We start from the raw sequence: 13034 nt of genomic DNA on the forward strand, positions 1-13034 counted from the left end.
TCTCCTACCACTTCTATCTCTCAACCCCCTCAGTTGGTTAGTGAATATGAAGGGTTTGATCCGCAGATTCCCAGAAGATGAGGATGGAGCTCGACTAATTCTCTTACAGGATCTCAGATAAACTGGCCAATAATTCCAGGGGATTGGACAACTGCCAGTCAAGCATACCAGAACTACCTTCATTTTGCTCACCAATATTCACAATCTCTAGATCCTTCAGTGAGATTGACAGCTCATTTTGCTTGGTATCTAGCATACATGCATAGGCATTCCCATAATGATCAAAAGGTCATTCCAAAACTTTGTATGAATGTCAATGTAAACATTGACTCCCACCAGTTGGATGTCCTGTATTTTCATGCTCTATGTCTCCCTAGCAGATATCTTGTTTTGCTAGAAAGGATGTGCTGCTTGCAATTCTTTCAAAATCCTCCAAAGACATTTGTAGATGAATCCTTCTCCATGGATCGCTTTCGAAACCACCAAGCCTTCAAAAGGGATCATCTTCATTAATGCCTTTGCAATGTATCTTGGATGATTCTTAATGATATATATCTCTTTTTGGAGGTGTCATTCAGATGGTTGTGTTAGTGTTTCTGTGAGTGTGTTGTAATAATTGTGTATGATGAGTTCGTGCTGATTGAGAATAACTTGTTTGAGAGCTCTTTTCAAAAGATTGATGGTGGATGGAAAGCCTATGGGGGAAAGATGAAGAGAACCCTTTATATCATTTACAAATTTTTTATGCTTTTTTAAAATGATTAATCAAATGAGTTATTGAATAATGAAGTTTTCCTTTAAAAGTATTTTCTATCAGATACAGGTGACAAGTTGGGGTCGTGGTTTGGCGAGATTATTGAAGATCCTATGGAAGATAAAATTGAGCTCTTTATTTAGTGAACTTATATTCTTCTTTTCCTTAGGTCGTGAGGACGCTTCCTTTCTAAGTGTGGGGATATGTTGAGAGTGGAAAAAAACTGAAATTTTTATTGATTTTTGTTGTTTTTGAGGACTGAATGATTGATTTTTGATGGATTTAGAGTGATGTATAGTTGTTAATGAAAGTATTTGAGAGTGTTTTGGTTGATATTGATTATGTTTTGGAAATTCATGATGATTCTCAATGGAGATATGAGGTTCTATGATGTTCTGTTGAGCTTCTGATTGGTTCTGTATAGCTTCTGTTTTGTTCTGATTGTCTTCTGTATGAAGCATGGATTGATGATTGATGAAGATTGAGATCTTTTGAAAGTTTATTGAATATTTTTTGATAGTTTGGAATGGTTTGAGTATGAGTTATGAGGTTCTGATGACCTTTTGTAACCTTCTGTAGACCCTCTGTAGAGCCTCTGTCTCTGCTCTATCTCTATACTGTAACTGTACTGTAGTTGTTATGGTACTGTACTGTAACTGTTCTGTAGACCTTCTGTAAGTGTTCTGTAGAATGTATGTGTGACTTTGGGAAAGTTTTCTAACCTTTGGAAAGGATGAATCTAAGTTCAAAAGAGCTAAAACAAGTGGAAGAAGCAGCTGCTGAAGACTGAAGAGAAGACTAAGTGACAGTGACAGTAGTGAGCTGTGAAAAGACACTGTAGTGGCTCTGGTGACTCTTCATATCAGACATACCCCTTGGAGGTGCATCCACGACCTAAGATGGATTATTGAGGGTTATTATGAGAGTAGTGTAGTGAGCATATGATGTACCATTAATGGAGAGAGATAGAGAGAGCCAGAGATAGTCAATTCTATCAAAACAGTGTAACTGTATATGAGAGATTGAGAGAGAGAACTATGAAGACATTGAAGATGAATAATATGCGATTGATTTCCATTAAAAGATGGTGTATTATTTTGTGTTCTTTGTTCTATTGATGGATTCTATGAAGATGTTGAAGATTATGGTTGATTCTATCAAATCCGTGGGAGAAATCTACTATGATGCTGCGTGAAGAATTGATGTTTTCTTTGTTTTGATGATCAGAAGAATGAAATAAAATCTTGTTGGTGTTACAAGATAGATTTTCTTGCAAGAGAATTTCCTTTTTCTTGGTGTTCCTCTTGGGGCTCCAACAGGAGGAGGAGGAGGAGGAGGAGGAGGAGGAAGAAGAAGAAGAAGAAGAAGAAGAAGAAGAAGAAGAAGAAGAAGAAGAAGAAGAAGAAGAAGAAGCAGCAAATAGCAATGCAATGGCAATGATGGAGGTGGTGAAGGTGGTGACATTGACAATGGAGCCTTGGTGGGGCCATGGACCAAACGGCAATGGGGCCACAGGCAAGTAGTGGAGGAGCAAGAGGAGGACTCCAAGAGGAGGAAGTGAAGGAGGGAAGGTGGTGTGCCATGGACCAGACGGCAATGAGGCCACATGCGGGTAGTGGAGGAGGGAGAAGGAGAGGAGAGGAGCAAGGGGAGAAGGAATCCAAGACGAGGAAGTGGAAAAGGAGGGGAGGAGAAGAAGGAGAAAGAAAAAGAATAGAAAAAGGAGAAGAATGAGAAAGAATGAGGGGGTTCAGGAGGAGGAGAGAGAAGAAGAAGAAGAAGAAGAAAGAAAAGAAAGAAAAGGAGGAGGAGAAGAATGAATAGTCGAGAGGAGGGGGGTTAATTTTCTTTTATTTTTGTTTTCATTTGTTTTTTGAAAGATGAATTACGAGCATTCCCATCTTGCGCACAAATGTGGGGCGGGGTGAAAATTTTTGAACTTCCGGGATCAAATAGGTGTGTCATGAGATAAGAATTGGTGCAATATGTAGGGACGTCAATAGGGAAAAAAACACAAAAAGTTTAATTGGAGACAAACCAAATGATGGATGAAAAAGAGAGAAAAAAAGAAAAAATGGGTAGGATGACTGGGGAGACAAGGTGGTCAAATCAATTGATGCTTCTGATGACAAAAAGAAGCGCTCACATGGAAAAATACAAAAAACAAATATGAAAACACAATAAAAAAATCAATAAAAGAAAATCTATCTATCAAAACAAAAAGAAATAATAATAAGAAATGTCTGATTCGAGGTGATGGCTGCTCAGGGCCATCAAGTGAAAACATAACTTTGATGAGAAACACAATTATTCACATGGAGAAATGGTAAAAATGCCAAAGAAAAATACACATAAATATCCAAAAAATTAATTACAGCCAATTCATGCATCAGAATGATGGACTATGAAAGGAAAAATGTTTGAGAAAAGGATAGAATCGAGACTATAAGGTCAAAGCATGGTTCTAGAGTGACAATAGTACGTCACCCAGAAACATGTCTAATTAATGTAAAATCCTTCAAAAATTAATAACTTATAAATCAAGGCTCCAAACAAAGAGTAGTATAAGGAAAAAATATCAAGTTCACAAATATGAATAGGGCTATAAGGTTAGATTTTAAATTCGGGAGGATAGGGGACGTGCCCATAGAAATACATCTAAAGAGCGTAAAAAGGGTCAAAAATAAATAATGGATGAAGTGTAAGTTAAAAAGGGGGACTATACAGGAAAAAAATATCCAATTGAAAAATATGAATAGGATTATGATATTAAAGTGCACTTCTAGTGAAGGAAGGTTGTGTTCACATGGAAAAGTGAGAAAAAGAGAGAGATAGCCAAAGGGGGAAGGAAAGACTCCTAGTATGGGGTAAAACAGGATGAGTGGGGGGGCGGCAAAACCCCAATAGGGCAGAGACAAGATGTTTCATCATTCAAAGATTGGAAAGAGAGTTATATTCATGATTGTATGTAGAATAGACGTGCAAGGATGTATCCCCATCCATAAAACCTTAATGGATCGGTGTTATAAATCATTGGGGCCTAAGACCTATGGAACCCTTATATCCCTGCACTTAAGATATGACATACACATATAAACATAGGAGGTAAGGTTAGAAACACTTGGTCCATTTAGCTGGTGGTCGATGTGGACAATTGTTGATGCACTAGATGTTGAAGTCGACTACAAGAGATACCACATCTTCTCACAAGATGTTTCAATCAGGGGAAGGACCATCGAGCAGCATCCATGGAGGTAGCATTGTTGATGAAGACCTATGAAGTTATCGATGACAAAGAATATAGTTCTCAGGCTCATAGCCACTCATGTTAGAATAATAGAGTAGTCCCTCACCCCATAGCTCACGTCACTTGGTGAGGAATGTAAGGAATCCATATCTCACACCCGATTTAGAAATCGACAAGAGGGATGGTGTAGAGAGAGTATGGCAGTGTGCACAATTGATGGTGATTCAATGTGTATTTCTATGGGCACATCCCTCAAATCTCACCACTCAATTGATTAAGAAAGAGTGTATTTTTTGAGGTTTGAGGTATGGCGTGAATCATATACCAGGACAAGATCACCTTCGTTGAATTATTCTTGTTTGATGAAGTTGTCATGGCAGACTTTGAGCTATCCATGGTAGACTTCACATTGAGCCTGTGTGGCTTCCATGAACTATAAGGCCATTGTGCAAATCTTGTCCAAACATTCCAAGTGCAAGAGACAACACTATAGGGACTCTTCATCTTCCAACCATTCGGTGATAGCCACTCTCAAAGAGGGAAATTCTAGCTCAACTAGAAATATGGCTTTTGTACCATAGGCTAATTGGAAAGGTGTCTATCTTGTTGTGGCCTTATGGGAGGTTCTTGATAGATTGCTAGATGGGGCTGATGCAAGGCCACTTATATTGATGGGTTCTTCATGATTCTTGTGATCCCTATAGACATGTTAGTGCTCTCCTTAAGGGGCATGCTAATCTCACTAGTGTTGTGAATTGTGTTTGTGCTAGTGCAATTGGGACCCTTTGAATTCTAAGTAAATTTATAACGTTGCCCCACACTTGAGGACCCACTTGGTGCAAGGGGAGGTGTGGTATGCTTAGGGATACAGATCTACCAAGATTCCTGGGATATCCTACCCTTTGATGAGCCTCAAGCCATGTTGTGGGGAAGGGCTTGGCATAAAAAATCTGAGAACCCCTAGGTGTAGTGCTTATGCATTGCGCTCCTCTACATTAGAAGTTTCTTTTTTTTTCTACTTCTCTCTTTTATTTTTTTATTTTTTCGTCTCTTTTTTGGGATTTTTTTTTCAATCCAGTGGGAGTGATTGAAGTGTTCTCCATAGGCCACCATCGCTCAACAAGTACTTCTTTGATTTCAACCTTAAATCGAGTAATGACTTTGGGTAGAATGGATGAATGCATATGGAAAACCAATTGTACACCATGTCCTCAAGGATATTTACAAAATAAGTAGGTCACAACCATGCATGAAAGGTGCGATCACACCATGTCCACCTATCTTTCCCAACATTAATATAGAAAAAGAGTGGGGGAGCCCTCTCCTCAAAAAGTGTGGGCAGTTGCTGCAATAGTACCATGAGCCATAGGTAGTTGCATGTCATGATAAGTTCTTCATTTGTGCAGTTTATAAATGTCTTTATGAATGCATTGAAGGAGGGCACCAAGCCCATTTGTTGGAAGTGATATGTTTTTTCATGCTTAGAGGCCTTGACATTGGTGATCTTAGGGAAGTTGTATTTGCCATGGTCTTTTGTGTGATACTTCTTGTGCCTATGAGGGTAAGGGCTGTACATGGGTTAGCTCACTAGGACTCATGTGCATAGTAGTAAGCATCTTAGGCAATTCCATCCATTTCTATATAGGATAATGCCATTCAAGTTTCCCAAAATATGCTTCCCTAGGTTTTTTAATGATGTAGTGACTGCTCCTTTGAGTGCTTAAGCCTATAGCTACTGAGAAGAGCATGCACATCATTCAACTATCTCACTCATGTCTTGATGAGTAGATGCACTATTCTGAGAGGAAGTGGTGCCATGTACCTTGAGTCTTCAACCACCAAAAAATCAAAGGTGACCGCTACATTTTTCTCATGTCTTTCTTCATATCCATGTAGAAGCTCCTCTAGACTCTCATTTTTCTCTTCTTTCACCTAAATTTTTAAAGGGAAATTTGTCATCTTTTGTAGTATCCTTTCCTCTTTCCTTGCCTCTTTTTTCATGTCTTATGTTTTCATATTAGTCCCCCTCCTCCAATTTCCTTCTATTTTCTTGTTTGCTATGTCTATCCATCTTGTGCCTTGTCCTCATGTAGCATGCTCTCTATCTTGTGTGATAGTGATTGTTGTGGTTGCGATGGTTATTCCCTCTTCAAGGGGACTGGAATCTACACTCACTACCAAGACTATTGTGAAGATCCATGCAATAGAAGCTCCCAAATAGTGTACACTAGTCAAGTAAGTGTAGACCTATAGGTTATTATGTAGAACCTTATCTTTGCACTTGCAAGCATTTCTAAGGTCTTTTATAGTGCTATCCTAGCTCTTGTAAGTGATTCCACCACATTTTCAATCCAAAAATTATTTAGATTTTGCTTAGTGATGCCCCGAGACAATATGACTTCTATAAACCCTTTTGGAATCCTACTAACTAATGGACAAGTTTGCAATAAGTGAACATGGAATGGAGTGCTTGGGCTATCACTTAAGTCTTCATCTTGAATGGCATAGAATAGCAAGACATCATTATTCAACCTTGTACATTCATTCCACTTATAGGAGTCACTAGCGTTTCCTTTTTTGTTGATTCATACTTTTCTTCTCTCTTCTATAGGCCTAGGGCAAGCTCCACCAATTTTGGTGTAAGGGCTATGGGAAAAAGTCTTATTCCAACTTCTTTTCTAATACTGATCATTCCTATCTTGGTTTCTGGTGTGAAGGTTTGGATGAAGGTAAAGCATCCTAATAATTCATGGTATCAAAACCATCCCACAATTGTGTAGGATCTAGATCAATTGAAGGTTGAGGTGAAGGTGTTGGATCATGAAAGTAAGCAAGCAATGGGTGAGAAGATTGTCCACCTTGCTTGATTTTCCTTGGATTATAGTCGCAAGAGACTCCTAAGGTTGGCAAGCCTACACTCTCCAATTGCATTGAAACTTGGTGAGTAGACAAATAGTATATATATTGCAAATAGGTTGTTTAGGACTCTCGAGGGGCTCACTATATATATATTATCTATATAATGTGTGTTCATGGCCTATTTATAAATATCCTAATCTGTGAATTTTTCTTGTATAAAACACAACCCTTTTCTATTCAATCTGTAAGTAACCCCTTTATATGATACACTTTTGTATATAAAAAATTTATAAAAATGGTGTTATAAAAACCCCTTATTTTGAACTCATGTTATACATACATATATTCATGAGTGACCCTCCCCCCCCCCCCCCCTCCCGCCACTAAGTTAGGACTATCCCGTATCGTTTCTAGTATATGAGGTTATTTTAGCCTCCATTCTAAACCTATAAGTGGTCTCAGCAACAATTTTAGGCTAAATTATAGTTTTAGTTGTGTCAGCCATTTATAGATACAAAGGTTACAGATTTTGAATTTCTAATTTTTTTTGTGTTTGCTAGGTTGTAGAAATAGAAGGCATTTGTATACAAATTGTGTAGTCAATGAAAAAAAATGTGTTTAGTTGTGGTATACTTGGTCTCAGTTTGTTTTTGCAGATTGTAGTTTTTGCAAGGTTGTGTGTTTTGTCAAAATATCTAACAACTTCAACTAGATTGTCAACAAGAAGCTTGATAAGAACAATTATCCTGAGCACAAAAGTTCAGGATGACAAATTTCTTGAAGGGAAAAGGTGTTTGGAATTGCATTGAAGAAGACATGGCAGTAGCATCCAAAGTTCGTGTGCGAAATGCTACTACAGAACCAGTAAGGACTAGGGAAAATTGGGAGTAGACACAGAGTAAAGTCATATATTGCATGTCTGTTAGTATTGTAAATAGCATAATGGGATATTTACATGAATCTGATACCCTTGCTATTACATGAAAGAATCTAGCAAGGCTATTCAAAGCAAACACAAAGGCCAAAAAGCTACATCTCAACAAGTTGAAGCTAAACGAAGTGAAAAGAGAAAACTAATCCATTAATGATTATGCCTTAAAGATCAAAAGCATTGTGGAAGCTCTTGGATCTATTAGTGTGGTAGTTGATGATGATTATATTGTGTGTGCATGCTTAGACAGACTTATAGATGAATACAAGAGCTTCAGGTCATCTATGAATACGAGGGATGATATACCTAATTTTATAGACTTGATTTCTAATTGATACTTGAGGAGAAGAACCTTGGCTTGAATTCCTCTTCTTCTCAAAGCAAGGAAAATTCTAAATCAGTATTTTACTCCACTAGAAAAGGTAAAGGTCATTGTGGCAAAGGGCAAAAAGTTTCTTTTTAAAAAAAAGTAAAAATTAGAAATTGAAAAAAAGTATCAAGGCAATTATGCATCTAGTAGTAAAAAGAATTATGACAAAAGTGAATGATTGTTTATTTATGTAGCACTTTATGAATGTTATGAGTCCTGATGTTTCATCAAAGAATGATGTATGGTATATAGAGTTAGTTGCTCTAACCACATGACTTCTCACAAAGAGTGGTTTAGAGAGATGCATAGTCTAGAGTCTCTAGGCTATGTGGAGATAAGGGATGATATGGCTCACCCCATTAGTCATGTTGGAAATGTTGCTTTCAATATGCAAGATGATAAAACTTAGTGCTTGCTTGATGTTTTGCATGTACCAAATATTACCAAAAAATTGGTTTCTATTGGTGTTTAGATGGTAGAACAAGGATTGTAGGTTTGGTTCACATTTGATGCTTGTTTTGTAAAATATTAGGGTTATGTTTTATTTAGAAAAAATTCACAGATAAGGATATTTTTAAATAGGCCTTGAGCGCACGTGATATAGAGGAGATATATATAGTAACTTCCCTGAGAGACACTTCCAATAGGGAATTATGGCACATCCATATCCTCACGCGGCCCACCCCATTTGTTGGTTTTGAAGAAGTGAATAAAGAAGAAGAAGAAGAAGAAGAAGAAGAAGAAGAAGAAGAAGAAGAAGAAGAAGAAGAAGAAGAAGCATCAAGATAGTTGCTATCTTGCCACAAGTAAATGCAACTACTCTCACTGGTTGGCGGCAATGGTTAGACATTAGCTGGAAGCATCTCAGTTGATGCATCAAGTATGTCAAAAACACAGAAGAAGAAGGAGAAGAGGAAGCAAGGCGGACCGTTCATCATTTTTCACACCCTCATCCACAAGCGACGTCTGCACGATATGACAACTAGAAAGAAGATCATATAATCTTTTGATTTTATCAAAACTTTAAAACCCTAAGGTTAATTAAGAAGCTGGGAATAAGGGCTTAGTGTAAAATAATATTGATATTATGCCATGTCAGACTGACATTGGTATAAAAGGAGAGGACATGTAAATTTTCACATCTTTTTGACACATTAATACAATTATTGTCCTTCTCTCCCATCTTGCTCACAGCTTCCATGGCTTCTCTCTCTTTCCTGTCTTTCTCTCTCCAAATCTGGTATTTCTCTCTCCTCGTCACTCTCTTTCTCTCTCTTCCTGCAGTCTTTCTCTCTCTTCTCTGTAGTCTTCTCTCTCCTCTTTCTCTCTCTCTAGTTCTCCTTCTGACAAGTGGTATCAGAGCATTGGTCTTTGATCCATTTTTCCCTTCTATTTTTCAGTCCTATTTTCTTCCATCAAAATCAATTTCAGACAAGTATTGTACAAGACAGTGACTAGTGGAGTGCTGCAGACCAGCTATAGTTAGTAAGAGACTACATCTGGTGATATCCAAGGACAGATATGGCAGAAAGTGGTAGGTCGTCATCAAATTTCATGAAAAATTGGAGGTAACTAGGGTAAAGGAGAGTTAACCGTGCTTAGTTTGGGACTATGGTTACTTTTCAAAAGAGGTCTTCCTTTCCTCTTTCTCCAAGATTTGGCCAAGCTTCCATGGAGTTTTCAGCAGAGATCTTCTCTTCCTTCACTGATCCTTGCTTCTCTTCAACAATGGCATGCATAATGGCCTTCTAGGCATCAAATGGAACAGGTAGAGCACCAATTTCATGACTGTATGGACAGCCACGTGTGCAGGACAATAGCCCGAATTTTGCATTGATTTTCCCAGTCCTGTTCTTCATCAATCTTCAGCAAATATTCAGCATTGATGCTTCTAAATGGTCTTTGGCATTGATTACTTCAACTCTCTGATGTGTAGACTCCAAAATGGGGCTATATTCTTCATCCTTTCTCTCTCTTGAAACCCTACATGAACAATCCATGAACAACCATGGAAGCTTCAACCCAAGCTTTCATTTCTCAACAATTTCTTGAAGATTCTTCATCTTTTCAGCCCGTGGGATCATTTCATTAAGGATTCTTCAACAAATTGCAAGGATTAAGCACCAATGGTCAAAGATTGAAGCTCAAGAGCTTCCATGGAGCCAAAATTTGGGGGAAACGGGTTTAATGCTTCAATCTCAAGTATTTGAAGCTTCAAGATTATTCTTAAGCATTAAATACACAAGTTTTGAAGATTATTTTGGCAACATTTGACCACTGGAGGCTTTATTAAGTATATGACGATTGATCAAGTCATCATCAACCATGTCAAAGGTACTCTTCTTCAATTCTTAATCTCTCTCATTAATCCATTTGCTGAGCTTGATCCATTTGATTGAGAGATTAAAGAATTGAATAATATCCATCAAATTTCAATCAACCCTTGCTTGAATCAATCCATTCATGTAATACAATGTTTGCTCTATGCATATTAGTTCTAATCAATGAATTAGAGGCTTCAATCTGAAATTTCCAACATAACACTTGAATCCAATTGATTGAATCTATTCATTGATGAATTTTCACACTCTAATCCATTGATTGGCTGAATTCTTTTACCTAAGCTGAAATATTGTTAAACAGTAAATATTAGCAATCAGTGAGTCACTGAATTGCATTGGCAAGTCCCTTATCCTATCCAGTTTTGCAAAATTCTATACAATTGCATCTCATGAAAAGGGCTGAATGAATATTTTAGAAATGCATTTCATGCTGATTGATTAGACTAGCAAGCTACTTCCATGTTGATATTCCCACTGAGGAAAAAGGTGGATGCCAGGGGAGATAGTGGGACAAAAGAGAGGTGACCCTCCCTCATTATCAAAGATCCCGAAGCGGTGCAACCAACCGACCCCCGGGGGGAACTTTGCCCACCTCCTGGTGATTCAGAGCCCGTGTAAGGAGCATGTCATGCCATTTTATCTCTCACATAGGTAAAACAAGTGGAGAATTGAAGATTGAAGAGTTTCCAAAGGCTCAAGTATCTTCAGGATCAAAATAGGGTAAAATAGGGATTTTACAGGGCACTACAGAGCATTTACAGGTGGTTACAAGTACACCCTTCATTAATAAATTACAAGTGCAGGTACTACAGGGTACCCATAGGTCCTACTCAGCCTTCTACAGGGTTTGGTAACCATTTGGGGTTACTATTTTACCTTACAGGGTCAAAACAGGGCACTTACAGGTTAAAACAGGGTGCAGGCCTAGACAATTTAGACTCAGAAATTGAGTTGCAGAATTTTCTATCCTAAATCTACTATAGCATGCTATAGCTCATCTTGAAGAGGGAATTATTGGCTTTGATTTGAACTTTAAAAAACTTGAAATCAGATTTCCCTAGAAAAAGTTATAGCTATTTTTCTGACAGGGAATACTGTAGGACTGCACTATTATGGCAGGACATAAGGGTAAAAATAAGGTCCAAGATGATTATGCTCAGCAAATAAGAGATTCCATGTTGGATAATGCACCTCAAGAGAGCCCTGAAGAGCCTCAACAACAAGGGAAAGTTAGTATACTCAACAATACCTTGTGCGTACGTACATGAACAAAGACATAGAGAACGTCATGAGGCCCTATTATCAAGAATGGAGCAAATGGTTTTGTCTACTGATCAAATGAAGTCTTCCATTGAGAAGTTAGTAGATTAAAAAACTCAAACAAAGGCTTCTATTGACAAGTTGGTGTAATCTAATGCTCAAATTATGACACAATTCTCCCAATGGATGTAGATACAAATGGGATCTAAAGAAGCTAAGAAGAAAGCCTATTCAAACAGTGAGCCTTTAGTTCCACTTCATCCATCTAACCAAAATGGTCATGGTCACGGGAGTATTAGAAGAAGAGGCATCCCAAATAGCCAATATGAAGTAGGTGAGGCTTCACAAAGGCATGATGACTATTTGGGTAGTTTGAATGGAGCTAACTCTCAAGCTTTTGGGCTGAATACTCAAATTCCTAGGGATCCTCTACCAATAGGAAGATTGCATAGTGGCTCTCAGCCACCAATTAGGAGATTTCCATCTCAATTTGGGGGTTCAATGCATGGTACTCATGATTAGTCTATTTGGGACAGCAATCATTCCATGAAAAAGAGCTAAAGGACAAGATTGTTCTAGCCAAATTTAATGGTTAGTCATCTTCACCATTTGATTTAGAGGAGTGGACCTCTAAGATGGAATCCTACTTTGACATATTCCCTAAAACCGATGACATGAAGATTCATTTCGTTTCTTTGCATTTGGAGGGATTTGCCCATACTTGGTGGAGGTATATAAAAAAAGAAAACATACTTGTAGAGAATTGGGAAGCTTTCAAGGCACTTATGACTGAAGTATTCAATTGATGTCATGGCACAAAACCCTACTTCCCTCTTTAAGGCTATTGAGCTTGCGGAGCACTATGGAAGAAAATATAGAAGAGAATCTTCATTTCAACTTGGTTTTGGACAACCAAAGACTGTTTTTAAATCGGGGCATATTGGTAATACTTATGGCAGCAATCATGTGCCAGATGGGAGCTTACAGGTACCAACTTATCCACCATTCAATGCTTCTAGACCTCAAACTAATTTCAAGCTAGCAAACAGTCCTAGAGTTGACTTCAAACAAGGGGAAAGCAAGCCTAAATCCATTTCACCCAACATGAATCCTAAGTCTATTCCTATGGATCTTTACAAAGAAAGAAAGGAGAAAGGCTTATGTTTCAAGTGTGGGAAAAAGTATACACTTGATCATGCCTCAAAGTGTGTATACAAAAATGTCAAACCCAAGCTTCAGAGTATGTTAGTCTTTGAGGATTTTGAAGATGA

This window comes from Lygodium microphyllum, chromosome 6 (assembly GCF_053477565.2).
Source record: "Lygodium microphyllum isolate KBCC chromosome 6, Lygodium_microphyllum_v1.1.10, whole genome shotgun sequence".
In the NCBI taxonomy this organism is placed as follows: Eukaryota; Viridiplantae; Streptophyta; class Polypodiopsida; order Schizaeales; family Lygodiaceae; genus Lygodium; species Lygodium microphyllum.